Genomic DNA, 15,069 nt, shown 5'->3' on the forward strand with positions numbered 1-15,069 from the left:
TGACAATGCTGTTTGTCACATAGCTTGCGTTTTCGGTATTCTCTCGCAAACATTATTCAAAATGATTTTGTTATTGTGACTTCTTCCCATTTGTCAGTTTTTCTTGTTGTGTAATGTCAAATGCTATTAGTGCACAATGTGCTGTGCTTTCAGAGCATCTAGCGGTATTTTAACTGCAGGTCAGGTAGTAGAAGTTAAATGTCTCCATTCAGACTTTGAGAAAATGGAAAGTAAATGTGTTTCTATTAATACTTACTTCGAGGGATTGAATAGCAAATCTTTTACTATGTGTTTCTTCAAAACATAGACTATTGTAACATCTCTGTGCAATATTAGGTACCTGTAAGACACTACTTTTTAAAGTATGCATCTCTTTCTGGATTTCCCCTAGCAGCAAACTACTTTACCAGATCAGCAAATTGTATTTCTTGGAGCATTTTTGACTTTTTGAATACTCAGCAGAGCCAGAGAACTGTGTCTGGCTTGTGGCATTTGATTGCATCGCTAATTTTCTATGAACTTCAACTTTGAAAAGGCCCTTTCACCACTACAGTTTGTGACAATCATCGACAAGAATATTCCCAGTGTAATTTCAATGTTTGGGTAAGTGTTCTCTAGTTTGTCAGTTTTTATTTTCCTGTAAAGACAAGACATCGACATTGTTTCTTTTTTGTGTACTGGATAATATTTGAACTGCTGGCATTCCTTGATGTGATCATATTTGTCCAGGCCTTTATAGTACAAAGAGCCAAGCTTTTCACACCACCCTTGGATTTAATTGGTGTGCATGTTTTTTAATTCCATAAAGAAGCCAACCCGATTATTTAGGTCTCTATATGCTTCACTTCACCGTGTTAAACCATGAATCAGAGCATCCATGATCGGTAAGTATGCTTCTACCTTAAATTTGTTTTGCTCTTCAAGTACAGTGTCACTAGAGGAACCTTCAAAGTGAGTTTGTCTACTGCTTAGTTGTTTTGTATGCTTTCCATAGTCTCTTTAATGAGTATCAAGAGCTTTGGGCTTTGCCTTGTATTCATAGTCATCAAATTGGTTTCTCAACTCTTGGACACAATACTTCAAAGACTGGATAACGTTGACAGCAACAGATAGGTTATCTTCTTTTTGTGCAGTCTTGCTTATTTCATTGGAATGCATCAATATGTCATTCCAGAGAATGGTAAATAAATGGTTTCCAGCTTGTCCATTTTTTTAAGGAGACTAAGTGCATCATATATTGTATTTTTTGACTGAATGTGATCATTTGTCAGTTAATCAAGAGCAGCTTTAATTCTTTCATAGCCACCACACAATGCTCTGACGACATCTGCATGAGCTGGCCATCTGCAAGCATTTCACAACCTTGTGATCTGGGCCTACAAAATTAAGCAGCACATCCTAATGATTAGTAGAAAAAGCAAAAACAGAGTACAAATTTTAAACAAAGTCAAAAAAAGAAACAACCTGCATGCTGCACTCAGCAGCTTTTACACCTATCAGGTTCAAGGAAGTCTCAGCACATGGTACATAAAAAGCAAATGTATTGATCTCTTTCCATCCTGCCTGTAAGCCTGAATACAGACCAGACTTATTTGATGCATTATCATATGACTGACCATGGCAATCTGATAATGGAATGCCGGCTCTGTCTAGGTATTTCACGACAACATCAGTAAGATACTCTGCCCCATGACTATGTATGGAAATACATTCCAAAAAACGCTCCTTTTGTAGGTGACCCTTTGCATACTTCACTATGAATGTCAACTGATCGATGTGACATACATCTGGAGTGGAGTATACACTGAGAGAATAATATTTTGCTTCTTTTATTTCTGATATGATTGCAGAGAAACCTTTCTTGCTCATTAATGTGATAAATTCTTCACAAATTGTGGCTGATAGGTATGATGGATTACCCTTTCTAGCATTTCTATGTTTCCTGATGTGCTCTTCAAGGAATGGGTCAAATTGGCTTAGAAGTTCTGAAATTCCCAAATAATTTCCATTGTGCCCATCATTTGGTTTTCTCCTCTGAATGCCGAAACTCTTGCTGCTAAAAAATTGACATCTGGCATAATCGTCTTCAGCACACCCTGCCAGTATATTTGTTCATGTTTTATCTATTCTTCTAAAATTCACAATCAATTTTACCAGCTTCTATTTGATGGGTGGCGCATGCATTTTTGACGCTCAAGACAAGTTTCATCTTGAGAAAAACGACGTGCTGCCTACTTCCAGTCATTAAAACCAGTTCTACTGAATGCAGAATCTGTGCTAGAAAAACAAATGGCATGCAAAACAGTAGATTGTTCCTTGTGAAGGAGAATATAATAGCTATTTACAGCTTACAAATTCCCCATTTTGCAGTTGCTGCTTGAAGGCATCATCTGACAACTTTGCTTGTGTTTCATTGCTCCAATTTGATAAACACCGGCAGAAATTACAAAAATCACAGATTCAATTTTGACAGGTTGAAAGCCCTCTTTGAACCCAATGCGATCATAATCCATTTGCAATAGGATTTCATAAAGCAGGGTCTGTGGTATAGCTCACTGCTGTTGGTTGCGGTATTTGTGAATATTGGCTGTCATCTGTTATCATACTCTGAGAAGAACTTCCTCGGAGACCTGAACATTCACCTGGAGAACAACAACGACAGCAACTCGACAACCCTGATCGATAACCTCGCCAACCTCGGACTGAGGCAACTCGTCTCAATGCCCACCCACTCCGCAGGCCACACGCTTGACCCCATCTTCTCCGCAAGCCCCCACGTCGCATTCAGCCACACCACCGAACTCCTCTGGACCGACCACAGCTGCATCCACTTCTCCTTCCAGAAACCCACCATACACCACCGCACCCAACAGATCCCTCGCCGCTGCTGGAAAAAAATCACCAAAGATCAACTACACGCAAACCTCACTCTCAGCCCACCCACTGAACCCTCCAACACCGACAATGCTGCCCGCAACCTCAGACGCTGGATCGACAACAGCGCCAACACCCTCGCCCCGCTGAAGAAACCCCCTCACAGAGACACCAGCAAGAGGGCCAGCTGGTTCACCCCAGAACTCCTAGCCTCCAAGCGAGCCTGCCGGAAGCTAGACAAGAAATGGCACAGCAAACAGACTCCGGACAGCCACACGGCACACAAGGACGCCACCCGCAACCACCATCACCTCATCAGGACTGCCAAGAGGACCTCCTTCAAAGGCCGCCTCGACAACAACGCAAACAACAGCAAGGAGCTCTTCAAAATCGTGAAGGAACTCTCCAACACCAACGACATCCCGCCATTGCAAGCCCTGTGCGACTCCCTCGCCACTTTCTTCCACTGCAAGATAGCAGACATCCACAACAGCTTCAACACCCAGACAGCCCCAACAGACATCAACACAACAATCTCCCCGCACACCATCGACCACGACCTACTGCTAGCTAGCCTGGACCAGCGTGAGCATCAATGACACCATCAAGACCATGAGCACAATCCACTCCGGCTCCCCGTCAGATCCATTCCCGCACCACATCTTCAACAAAGCCAGCAGCTCCATCGCACCCCACTGGCGCAACGTCATCAATCTCTCCCTCGAGACGCGACCTTCCCAGAGAGTTGGAAATACGCCAAGATCAACGCCCTACTCAAAAAACCCAAGGCAGACCCTAGGGACCTCAAGAACTTCCGTCCCATCTCTCTGCTCCCGTTCCCGCCCAAGGTCATCGAGAAGATCGTCAACAGACAGCTAACCCAATACCTCAAAGAAAACAGAATCCTGGACCCTTCCCAGTCAGGGTTCCACAGCAACCACAGCACCTAGACCGCCCTCATCGTCGCCACTGACGATATCAGGACCCTGCTGGACAACAGTGAGACCGCAGCCCTCATCCTCCTGAACCTCTCCGCCGCCTTTGACACTGTCTGCCACCGCACACTACGCGCACGCCTCCACGCCATAGGGATCCGAGACAAGGCTCTGGAATGGACCACCTCCTTCCTCTCCGGCAGAACCCAGAGCGTCTGCTTCCCCCATTCCGATCCGAAGCATCCAACATCATCTGCGGCGTACCTCAGGGGTCCTCCCTCAGCCCGACACTGTTCAACATTTACATGGCCCCGCTCGCACACGTCACCCGACAGCACGACCTCAACATAATCTCCTACGCCGACGACACTCAACTGATCCTCTCCCTCACCAAGGACCCTATCACCGCCAAAACCAACCTCCACGAAGGAATGAAGGCCGTCGCCGACTGGATGAAGACAAGCCGACTAAAGCTGAACTCGGACAAAACGGAGGTCCTCATCCTCAGCTCCAACCCTTCAGCCTGGGACGACTCCTGGGCACTGGGGACAGCCCCGACACCCACCGACCACGCACGCAACCTGGGAATCATCCTCGACTCAACACTCTCCATGACCAAGCAAGTCAATGCCATCTACTCCTCCTGCTTCAACACCCTCCGCATGCTCCACAAGATCTACAGGTGGATCCCGACAGATACAAGAAGAACAGTCACCCAGGCCCTCGTCAGCAGTAGACTCGACTACGGAAACGTCCTCTACGCGGGAGCCCCGACCAAGCTCATCAAACGACTACAATGCATCCAAAACGCCTCGGCGTGACTGATCCTCGACGTACCACGCCACGGCCACATCACCCCCCCACCTGAGAAACTTGCACTGGCTGCCCATCAACAAGAGGATCACCTTCAATCTCCTCACCCACGCACACAAGGCACTCCACAAGACCGGCCCAGCCTACCTCAACAAACGACTTTCCTTATACACCCCCAACCGCGAGCTCCGCTCTGCCAACCTCGCACTCGCCACCGGCCCGCGCATCCGAAGAACAACCACCGGCGGGAGATCCTTCTCCCACCTTGCTGCCAAGACCTGGAACACCCTCCCACTTAACCTATGACAGACCCAAGATCTGCTGACGTCCAGAAGGCTACTCCAGACCTGGGTGTTCGATCAATAGCACCCCCCCGGCGCCTTGAGACCCTCACGTGTATGTAGTGCGCTCTACAAATGTTGTTGATTGATTGATTGATTGATTGCCACATGGTGGCGCTGCTCATCTAATTTATAGATGAGCAGACCAATGAATGTTTATGAATTCAATATACATAAAATACTACTACCTGCCTTCCCAGCCATTTTTTTAGCTTTGGGGACCTGGAGTCATCTAAACTATCACATTTGCAGGCGAGAAATATGATTTATAGGTGTTTTGGAAGCGATGGCAGGGGCAATGGGTGGTGCAAGCTGCAGTGGCCTCCTGGTCAGGGCCCTGGCACTTATTATTTTACAAATTAGGCACTGGTAAATCTATAATGTTAGAGGAAGAGGAAGCAGATACACCAACAGTATATTCTTTTACTGGCCTATTAGCAACAAGATAATTCCCTTCATACTGTAACTGCACCGCATTTTCAGTACAAGATTTCGATTGTACTGGAAAAAATGAAGTTACTTTTTGAAGCTTTGCAAGCTTCTGCTTTACTTCAGATCTTTTTCCCTTTTCGTAGCTCCGCTTACATATGAACGCCTCATTTTGTGAAGTGGGCAACTTATCCGATTATATAAAGATTTAATAACATATGTGCTCACGAGCTGAGAAAGTAATACAACAGTACATTGTTCTCTGTTCTTTATATTGGCAACCATTTGTTTATCCCCTTCAGCGCGGCGGGAATTCCCCCGCGGTGCTGAAGGGTTCGAGCGCGGGCGGGGCCATGACGGAACGGTTCCGTCATGAGCACAGCGCAACTGATGCTCATGACGGAACCGTTCCGTCATGGGCATGGAAGGGGTTAACACACTATTGCAGGCAAGGATGTGGGGCATACAAATATGTTCAGGAAATCCAGAAGCCTGAACAAACATACTAGACCTGCTAGACCAAGGTATAAAATAGGTAGGTTTCAAATTTACAGTCTCTATTAGCAAGGTGATGGGGGTTGGGGCACAACGTTACTAGTTAGCCTCCAGTTACTAGTGCAACTTCATGAACATTGCTCAAATTTCTTTTACTTAGGGAGCAATTGAAATATATTACTTTCCTTTGTGTGACTTCTTTTGTTTTTGGGCAACTTTAATCTTTCACATGAAGACAGGGCAGGTTTAGGATTCATTTAAAATTATATTTACAGACATCTTAGTAGGGATACATTTATTTTGGGCACACCATCCTAATATTCACAGTGAGTCGATTTCTAATAGCAGTGGAGTTTCCAAATTAGCTATGTACTGCAACATAAAATTAAAGAAAACTTAAATATAGGCAGCTCAACTAGTTATTAAATTACACAAAGCATGTCCTTTGTCTTGACTACTGTATGCCTATAGTACTTGGTAAATAGGAATAAATTAGTAAATCATTTGGGATCAATAATATATGATTCCTACATCATGGATGTCATTTAGGGGTTGCCAGGGATCGCAGCTGCGCCCCCTGGCTTGCCCTTTGTGATCCCTGGCACTGGCTTTGCGGTCCCTGGCCTCAGAGGTGGCAAAATCAGTGGCATACAGGAATACAGTGGCAGTTCGCCCTTAAGGACCTTAGTTAGGGCTCCTCTCTTTGTTTTCTGTCAACTGTTTACTACACTGATAATGAATTCACTAGTAGTGTAACAAAAAATGGAGTGCAATTCGCAGGAATAGAACATTCCCTGGCAACATGAGGTAAGTAAAGAAAATGCTTTTAAATTCACGTTGAATACGTACTCCCAGTCGAGAGTGTGTTTACATGAGAGAGTGTACGTAAGTGTGAATGTGTGTTTATGTGTAAGCATGTGTGTGAGTGAAAGTAAAAGTCAAAGGACGTGTGATGTCACTTCCACTACCCCTGGCATTTTGATGAATTGAAGTCCATGTTGTACACCAAACTAATTTCAAGCATTTATTGTTCTTTAATAACCTAAATGCATCTCCTGTACAGATAGTCACCATTTTCATGAATAGTTTTTCAGGCCCGTCTGCCCACCACCTTAGTCCAGACATCACATATTGTTGCTGCAGCACCCCCTGGGTGCTTGTCTTAGTATAGCAGACAGATCTTTCCATCGGCTGGCAACAATTTGGGTAAAAGAATGACTGATGCTTAGCATGTGTCACTCCTCTGGGTATGCACTACTAAGCTGCTGGTGAAATGGTCTGTCCAGGAGTATGCAACAAACCTGCCTGCCTGCCACTGCCTGACCTGAGAGTTGTGTCTCCATCTCAATGCCCTTAGGGAGAATACAAATAAATTAGTCTCAGAGTAGGAGGCACTGGAAGCTGTAGCAGTATTGGGCATATCACTAGATGGCAGTAAGACTGTCAGTAGTAGTTTGTTTCATTTGTCAACAGTAAATTGCACATTGCTTGATATTAACACCATACTGCAACAATTTTCCTTGATACCAGTGGTAGTCAATAAATAAAAGTTTGCCATAATAAATTAAAATATCGCAACAGATTTTACTGCTGGCAAATTCAAATACAGCTTCAGATTCTGTTTACCTGATAATGCCAACAGCTGCAATACATTCACTATCCAGTGACAGTCTGCATCCTCCATGCAATGTTATGCAAAATTATACTATTATTTTGTTAAGCTACATGCTGCCTCTGTGAAGGTGTGAGGTTCTTCTCAAATGCTTTTATGTTAAGTAAATGTAGGTTAGTTATCTTGATCCATACAGTGCTCCATTTCAAACTGTCCTCTGCAGACACTAAAAATGGTGGCAATCATAGGCACAACAGATGCAGCACCCCGGTGAATGTAGAGATGGCTGCAGAAGGCAAATGGTCACAGGCACCATAGATAGATGGCTACACACCCAGGTACTAAAAGTGGTTGCACCCATGGCGGATAATTTATTAGCTTTAATTTAATCAATTGTTTTCCAATTAACAAAATTCAGCACATAGTTAGGTTATACATCAGCTGGGTTTTTTAAATGGTTGCCATATCTGTTGTGATGCCAAATTACTGAAAGTTCAAAAACAGACACAAAATAAACCTTAGTTTTAATGACGGTGGTGTGTCTGACAAGTACTTTGTGTTCTTAAGTGTTAGGTAAAGATGTTTCAAAGTACATCAGAATAACACCATAAGTGCCAAGCTGGCACCACATAAAGAGGTTGGGCCACAATGCACCGAAGGAGAGCCTGGGTGTGTGTTACACTCTTTATTTTATACAATAGGTAGAGATCTACCTCAGAATCAAATGAGTCATTTTGTCTTATAACCTCATTTCTCATCTGATAAACCATGAGAGCTCAATTCTGTAGCGTAAAATGCACAGCTGGCATATTGTTTGCTGAAGTTAAATGCACAAACCAATACTTTTAGCATTATTCTAAGTTGCCACTGATGCTGCATGTCTGGTCAAAGATCAGGCCCTGTGTCCATGCCCCACTTCTCATGGCTAAAGACCATGAACAACAGAAGGTTGTAGCCCATGGCAGCTTGGGCAGGAGCCTGCCCAAAGGCCAGGTCTTGAAACAAATCCCCTGAGCACAGCCGATTCGTATGTGCAGCACTGAATGGGTACATGACAGATGTATGAAGTGCATCATATAAAACACAGACATTTACTAGAAAAACAAAGTTAAAGGTTACTTATGGTTTAGCAAATGGAAACCGTTAAGATAACTGAAATGCACCAAAGTATGTGAAGCACAAAATGCATGCCCTAACTCAAGTCACCCACTATGGTTTGCTCTTGGTAGACTGTTGTTTTTTCCTCTAAAATCCCAAAGGGGTACGCTGAGCATGATGAGTGGTACACCATATGGTGTGCATTGTATGCCCTACATACCACAACTGGCCAAATTGAGAAGTTTCACATGTTTTCATTAGCTGACCCACAACTGTTTCCTCTCTTGCTCTTTCTCTCTCTACACACACACTCACCCACACTAGTTCTGTGCTTTCTGTGAAGATTTAGATTACAGTTCCACTTCTGAGTACTTCAAGGTTTTTGCTAATTATCTGCTAAGGGCAGATACTGTCAGGTACTGAGTCCCTGAACTTCTTTAATTTAAAAGGGGGAGTTCTTACACTCCTCATCAGAATGCCAATACTCTTAATGGGAGAGTACGCTCACATGTAAAGAGCAAATTGGTACTCTGATAAAATTAGTACCTACACTTTCATATTTCCATTTAAAGCACTGAAGTGGTCTCAAAATTCCAAATTGGGTTGGTAACAGTTACTGGCCACATCCGGAATTCTCAGTACGAATTACAAAGTCTGTGGAAACTCTGTCATGTTTCTCTTGAGGGTTTTGGCTGTGCTAAGCAGCTAAAATTGTTGGGGCTATGGGGGAAGATGAGGAATCTCTGGGGGAATCAAACCCAGAACTACCAATTTCCCCAGTAATCACTATTAATTCCACACCTTCACAATTAGCAGGACCCTGGTATCTATATTTCTTGCGGTGCAGAATTAAATCCCTGCAGCAGTTATTTGTAATGGGGCTCTAAGTAAGTGTTCAAGTATATAGTAAAGTTGGCCTCACATCGAGCATGAGAAGTTTGTAATAGACTGGCTGGCAGACACAGTATAAAATGTAAATTTAAAAGAAAAATACAATTTCTATCAGAACAGAATATCAAAATGAAACTTTCTTTTAACAAGTGGGAATATTTAGACCTTTTTATTGGATTAGGTAAATATTTCAAGAACCATTAAAAATCTACAGCTTATTCGGAGGATTTGAGCTTGCTGGTGTGGGAAACTGTGCATTCACAGTTCATGATGAGGGCTGGGGTACAGTAACAATGTTGCTTTGCTTATATTTTAATGTCTGAGAAAAACCTGGCAACTTCAAAGATGCGTATGAAATATCTGGCGTTACTGGCACACAACTTGTCAGGATTCATTTTTTATCAAAACGGTGAAGGGTTGAGACAGGCTGGAAGGATAAGAAGCCGTGATCTTCCATTTTCTGTGTGTATTGTACTTATGTTTACTGCATTGCCCCATCACAGGATGTATTGTGATTTCAGCAATGTACGCTTCAACCAATCGTGATAACATACTAGTTGGCAACAGACATTCAGTGTTTGAAGCTTTGCCTAGCTAGCCTTATTCCTAAAATAGCAATTCATAGCGGGTTGCAAATAGACCTACCCCATGAATATTAATTAGGTAGGTCGTAAACTGCAACCGACTACGATTCGCTGCTATCAGAGAGATGGTGGCCTGCTAACGTCAGCAGACCACAATGTCTGTGATTGCTTTTAAATAAAGCATTTTTTTAAACCCAGTCTGTTTTCTGCAAAGGAAAATGGAATGCATTTAAAAAGAAAAAAAGTTAAACGTTTAAGTTTAATTTTTCAAGAACAGGCAGTGGTCCCTTGGCCCCTTGGACCACTGCCTGTTCTTAAAAAAAGAATTCTGCCATTCTCAAAGGGGAAGCGGACACTTGGGGACCCCTTGTTCCAGTTGCAAATAGGTTACCACCAACTTTGAGTTATTTGTAAAGTGCAAATGTTTTGTGACCGCATTTTGGTCGCAAAACATTCATACATACCAATGCGAATCGGTATTTTGAAGGGATGCCCTAAACACGCCCCTTCCAAATACTGATTCACAAACCCATATTACAATTTGGCAACAGGTTATTTATTCGCAATTAGGTCTTTGTACATGTGAAAATGCCTTTTTGCAGTTGCAAACGGCCCAATTCTGCAAATAGGGCCGTTTGCAACCACAAAAAGGCTTTGTACATCAAGCCCTAGATTCTTAAAATAAAGTCAATGTTAGCTGTGAAAACATATTTTAAATATAAATTTTCTCTCGCAGACAGAAAATCATTGGAAACTATGTCACATGGCCGGAACAAATATCTGATATATAGCTTTATCAAGAGCATTGTGATATTCCTCCCTGTCATTCTTGGCTAATTGATTTACAGCCCTTAGTCAGACAGGACTGGGGTTGTGCAATAATCAGTCTTCGTGGCACGCTTCATTTGAGGTAAGACGCTTTATTTGTACGGAGCTTCATCAACATAAGTCTTAGAGATAAACCTGGGTCTAACCGTCTCTCCCGGAATCCCGAACACGCTCCGTGTTCTAGATTCCAGAAGATACAGTAAGACACCACACATTCCCCTCCTTCAGAAACACAAAGAACAAAACAAAACAAATATCATTTTTTTAAAAAAAAGAATGGCATATTAACTACATAACATGTACGCTCACAATTTGAACATCACTTACGTTGCGCATAGGAAAAATAAACAGATTAACACATGCAAGAACAAATAAGTATCACTTACTTACATAATAATCCTTATGCCAAACAGGAATTTGTCGTGACCTTTGTACATGGCACTTACTCAGAATACTGTCTTTTGCAGGAACAGACTTTCTCCAATTTATTTTATTGTTAGAAATTTTGGGTAGCGATATATCAGCAGAGATGGATACCTCTTTATCAGGCCACAACCACTGAGGTACCTTCACTACTTTGGAGAGATTCCAAACATTTCCATCAGATAATTCAACCACCTGACGACCAACACGAACCACTCTCAAAGGATGAGAATAACGAGATTCACCAGCTTTAACAAACCTCCCTTTCTTCACCCGAACCCAGTCATTGACTTTAACCGGAGAAATAACAACTTTATCAAAACCACCTTGATCCAAGACATCACTGTCACCCTTACTGGTAAATATATCTCTCATCCACCCTTGGCTCAAATTAGATATACTCTTCCTTCCCCTCATCTTCTCAAAAGGCGAAAGGTCACCAATGCTCCTAGCTTCATCTACATAAGTCTTAGAGATAAACCTGGGTCTAACCGTCTCTCCCGGAATCCCGAATAGGCTCCGTGTTCTAGATTCCAGAAGATACAGCAAGACACCACAGGTTGCCACATTTGCACAAGACAAATACAGGCCATTTGTTGTTGTTTTAAGAGTCTGCAAACGCCCAGACATGATACTAAATAGGAGTTTAAACAAAATCAAATGTATTTATTTGTAACATTACTATTCTGCCTTTGTTTACTTGAATTATTAGTCAGGGATCAAAGCAGTTCAAGAACACATTTAAAGTGTTTTCTACTTATATTTGCTGTTTGAAATATGTACAGATAAGGGCTAAAAATATTGGGTTTAGGTGATTTTGCTTATTTTTGTTTAAATAAAATATGGGTGCTGCTGATAGAAAAACGGCCAGGTTGCTACCCTAGAAAGGACGCTATGGTTGTGGATACCAGGAAACATTTTTTCCCTGTTTTACTGCACACGGTAATGTCGATTGCATGGGCAAAAAAAGTAATGAAAAGATCGACGACAGATCTTCATATGCACACCTATGTTGAAATACGGAGAGTCTGCGGCACATGCTTGTAGGGTTAAATAGAAAAATAAATATAACAGGTAGATCGATAGGCAGATTAACAAATCCTTATAGGCAGAAACATGCAAGGGCATCAGACTGCATGGCTTGGTGGCAAGTGAGAAAAATATTGACTGGTAAAGAAAAAAACACCGTCAGCTCTACAAACAAGCAATGAAAGTGACACTATTGTATTATAATGTGAGATAAACACAGAGACAGATAGTGATTCAGATTGTTAATAGTCAGAGAAAGGACCACAGAAGGATTGATAAACAGATTAGTTTCCTAGTTCACGGACCACCAAGAACATGTTTGTCAACTGGGTTCGACCCACAACTTCGTTTTATATACATTTCATATATCCACAACTGAAAAACTTTGAGCAATAAAACAAATGTGCCAATTATCAAATAGTGGGTTCATTTAAAGTTTACCCCTTTAACTTGGCTGTTATACGTCCCTCAGCAGTTTTGCTTGATTTAGATTTCTGTCACTGAGCCCATTTAGATTGATGGTGTCAAGGCCAACATCACATGTCTAAAAAGGTCCAGAGAGTGACTGCATATATCTCTAGGGCAATATTTAAAGAAGCAAACGTTGCCTCTGTTATTTTCTAGATGAGGTGTCAAGGTAATTATTTTCATAACTCCACCGTCATGGAGTTTAGCCACCTCTCAGAAACACTACGGCTGAAGGAGAACAGCAAACACCTGATGCATGGTATGGCCAGTCCACCCCTGCCGGTGCATGGTGCCTCACTAGAAAACACGCAGTAAAGAAATACATTTTTTACTGCAGTTACTTTCCAGACTGAAAAAGGCATGTGTGATTGAGCCGGGCATGCACTGATAACATATGTATTCAGAAGTTTAGTGTCCAGCTCAACCACAAAATAACTTTTCAGTCCGAAATGATTTTCTTTCCTGGAGAGGGCCGAAGCAGGAAAGACTGCTGAACTGGACTGGTTGGTTCAAGTAAAATATAGTATAGGTAAAGCACATAATGCATTGTTGATACTTCAATAGCCACCATGCTGAAACCGGACGCTACCGATGAAGGATAATACCTATCATTTTCTGTCCATCTCGTTGCCTTTTATGTGTACCACCATTGGGACTACATGAGGGTCCTTTTTTTGTATATATATTTATATACAAACAATAACATGCAAGTATAGGATTGTAATATTCTTCCTTTGGCCCTCTCTTCTTTGAGACGAAACAAGCTCTAAAGGACTACAATTACCATTTTTTGGATATTATATTTGCCTTCTAAATAGCCCTGACGAAGATCCTGCATGGAACGAAACGCGTTGGCTGTGCACTGTTCGTGTTGAAACCATCAGAATAAAAATAAAGAAATATTACATTCTTTGGACTACTTGATTTAATGTGTTCAATCTCAATGAGTGCACCTTCCACCTTTAGATTTACACATAATGCATTGTGCTTACATTGATTAGTATCTGGGACTTTACAAGAGGGCCCCTTGGAAGGTGGGGGCCCTGGGCCAAAGCTCACTTTGCCCCTGCCTTAAAACATCTCTGCTGTAAATGGGTCTCCTGAATCATTAATACATTGGGCTTCAGCTGGTTCATCAGGCCAAAGACAAACCCTCCCTTAATGCGGTCTAGAAGACCATTCACATTCCATGTCATAATCTTAAGACAAGCCATTGGGGAGATGTCCTCACCAAGTCGATGGATCAGGCCTGTCTATCTGGGCCCCGGCAATTCGTCCATCTGCGCAGATCCTCCACATCTGTTCTGACAGTCCCGGTTTCTACCAAACCGGATCTGGACTGAACTAAACTCTGCACCTGCACCTTCATATAAACTACCACATCCAACACTCTCCAAATCCCCCCTCCCCATACTTCCATCCCTAAAGCATCTGTCACCCTTAACATGAATAACACTGAACAAGCGTTACATCTGTGGCAACCATTGTATCCTCCAATCCCATTGCTCAAGCAAAAACAGCACAAGCATCAGTCATTGCCGGCAGTTCTGAATCTCATAATGTCATTATCAAACAGACCAATTGGGCCCTCACCTATGGCGGCCCATAGGCCCTTTACCAATATCAGGTCTCAGATCCATCGCCTGGGCAGTATGCATTAGATGCCGCTGTTCTGGCTCCTGCCTGATGCCTGTGGCACTTCTGGGGTCCAGACGGGTTAGCCCACGTTTCCACGTCACTCTTATTCTGAGCCTGAGTGGGCAGAGAGTCGCCATAGACCGTGGCGTTTCCTGCATTGGCCTCTCTCGCTATTCCACCCCGCAGTCACCCTCTAGGCAACTCACCTTGTCAACGATCCGGTTACCCTTAGGTAGGCAGCGTATTACTGTGCAGCAGTCTCTGCTCTGTCCCCCACTTTTATGCTGCTTCTGATGTATCAAAAAAGTATGATTTAGACTCATAAATGATGCAGAGCCCCTCCAGGAATAAGAGCATGGGAATAAGAGTAGGTTCAGCACACAAGATTTCTGTTTGACTTCTTCAAACGATTTACTTTGCTGCTCTACTCTGTGCATATCATCTGGAAACACAAGGATCCTGGAGAATTGATACCAGACATCCTCACTGTCCCTCACCACCCTCAGTATTGCATCTCTGTCTCTGTAATTTAGTACTCTGACTATCATCTGGCATTATGGCGCACAAGGCGGGGACTTTGCTGTCAGGGAGTGATATCCTCGCACCAGGAT

This window comes from Triturus cristatus, chromosome 5_1, assembly GCF_964204655.1.
Source record: "Triturus cristatus chromosome 5_1, aTriCri1.1, whole genome shotgun sequence".
NCBI classification, from domain to species: domain Eukaryota; kingdom Metazoa; phylum Chordata; class Amphibia; order Caudata; family Salamandridae; genus Triturus; species Triturus cristatus.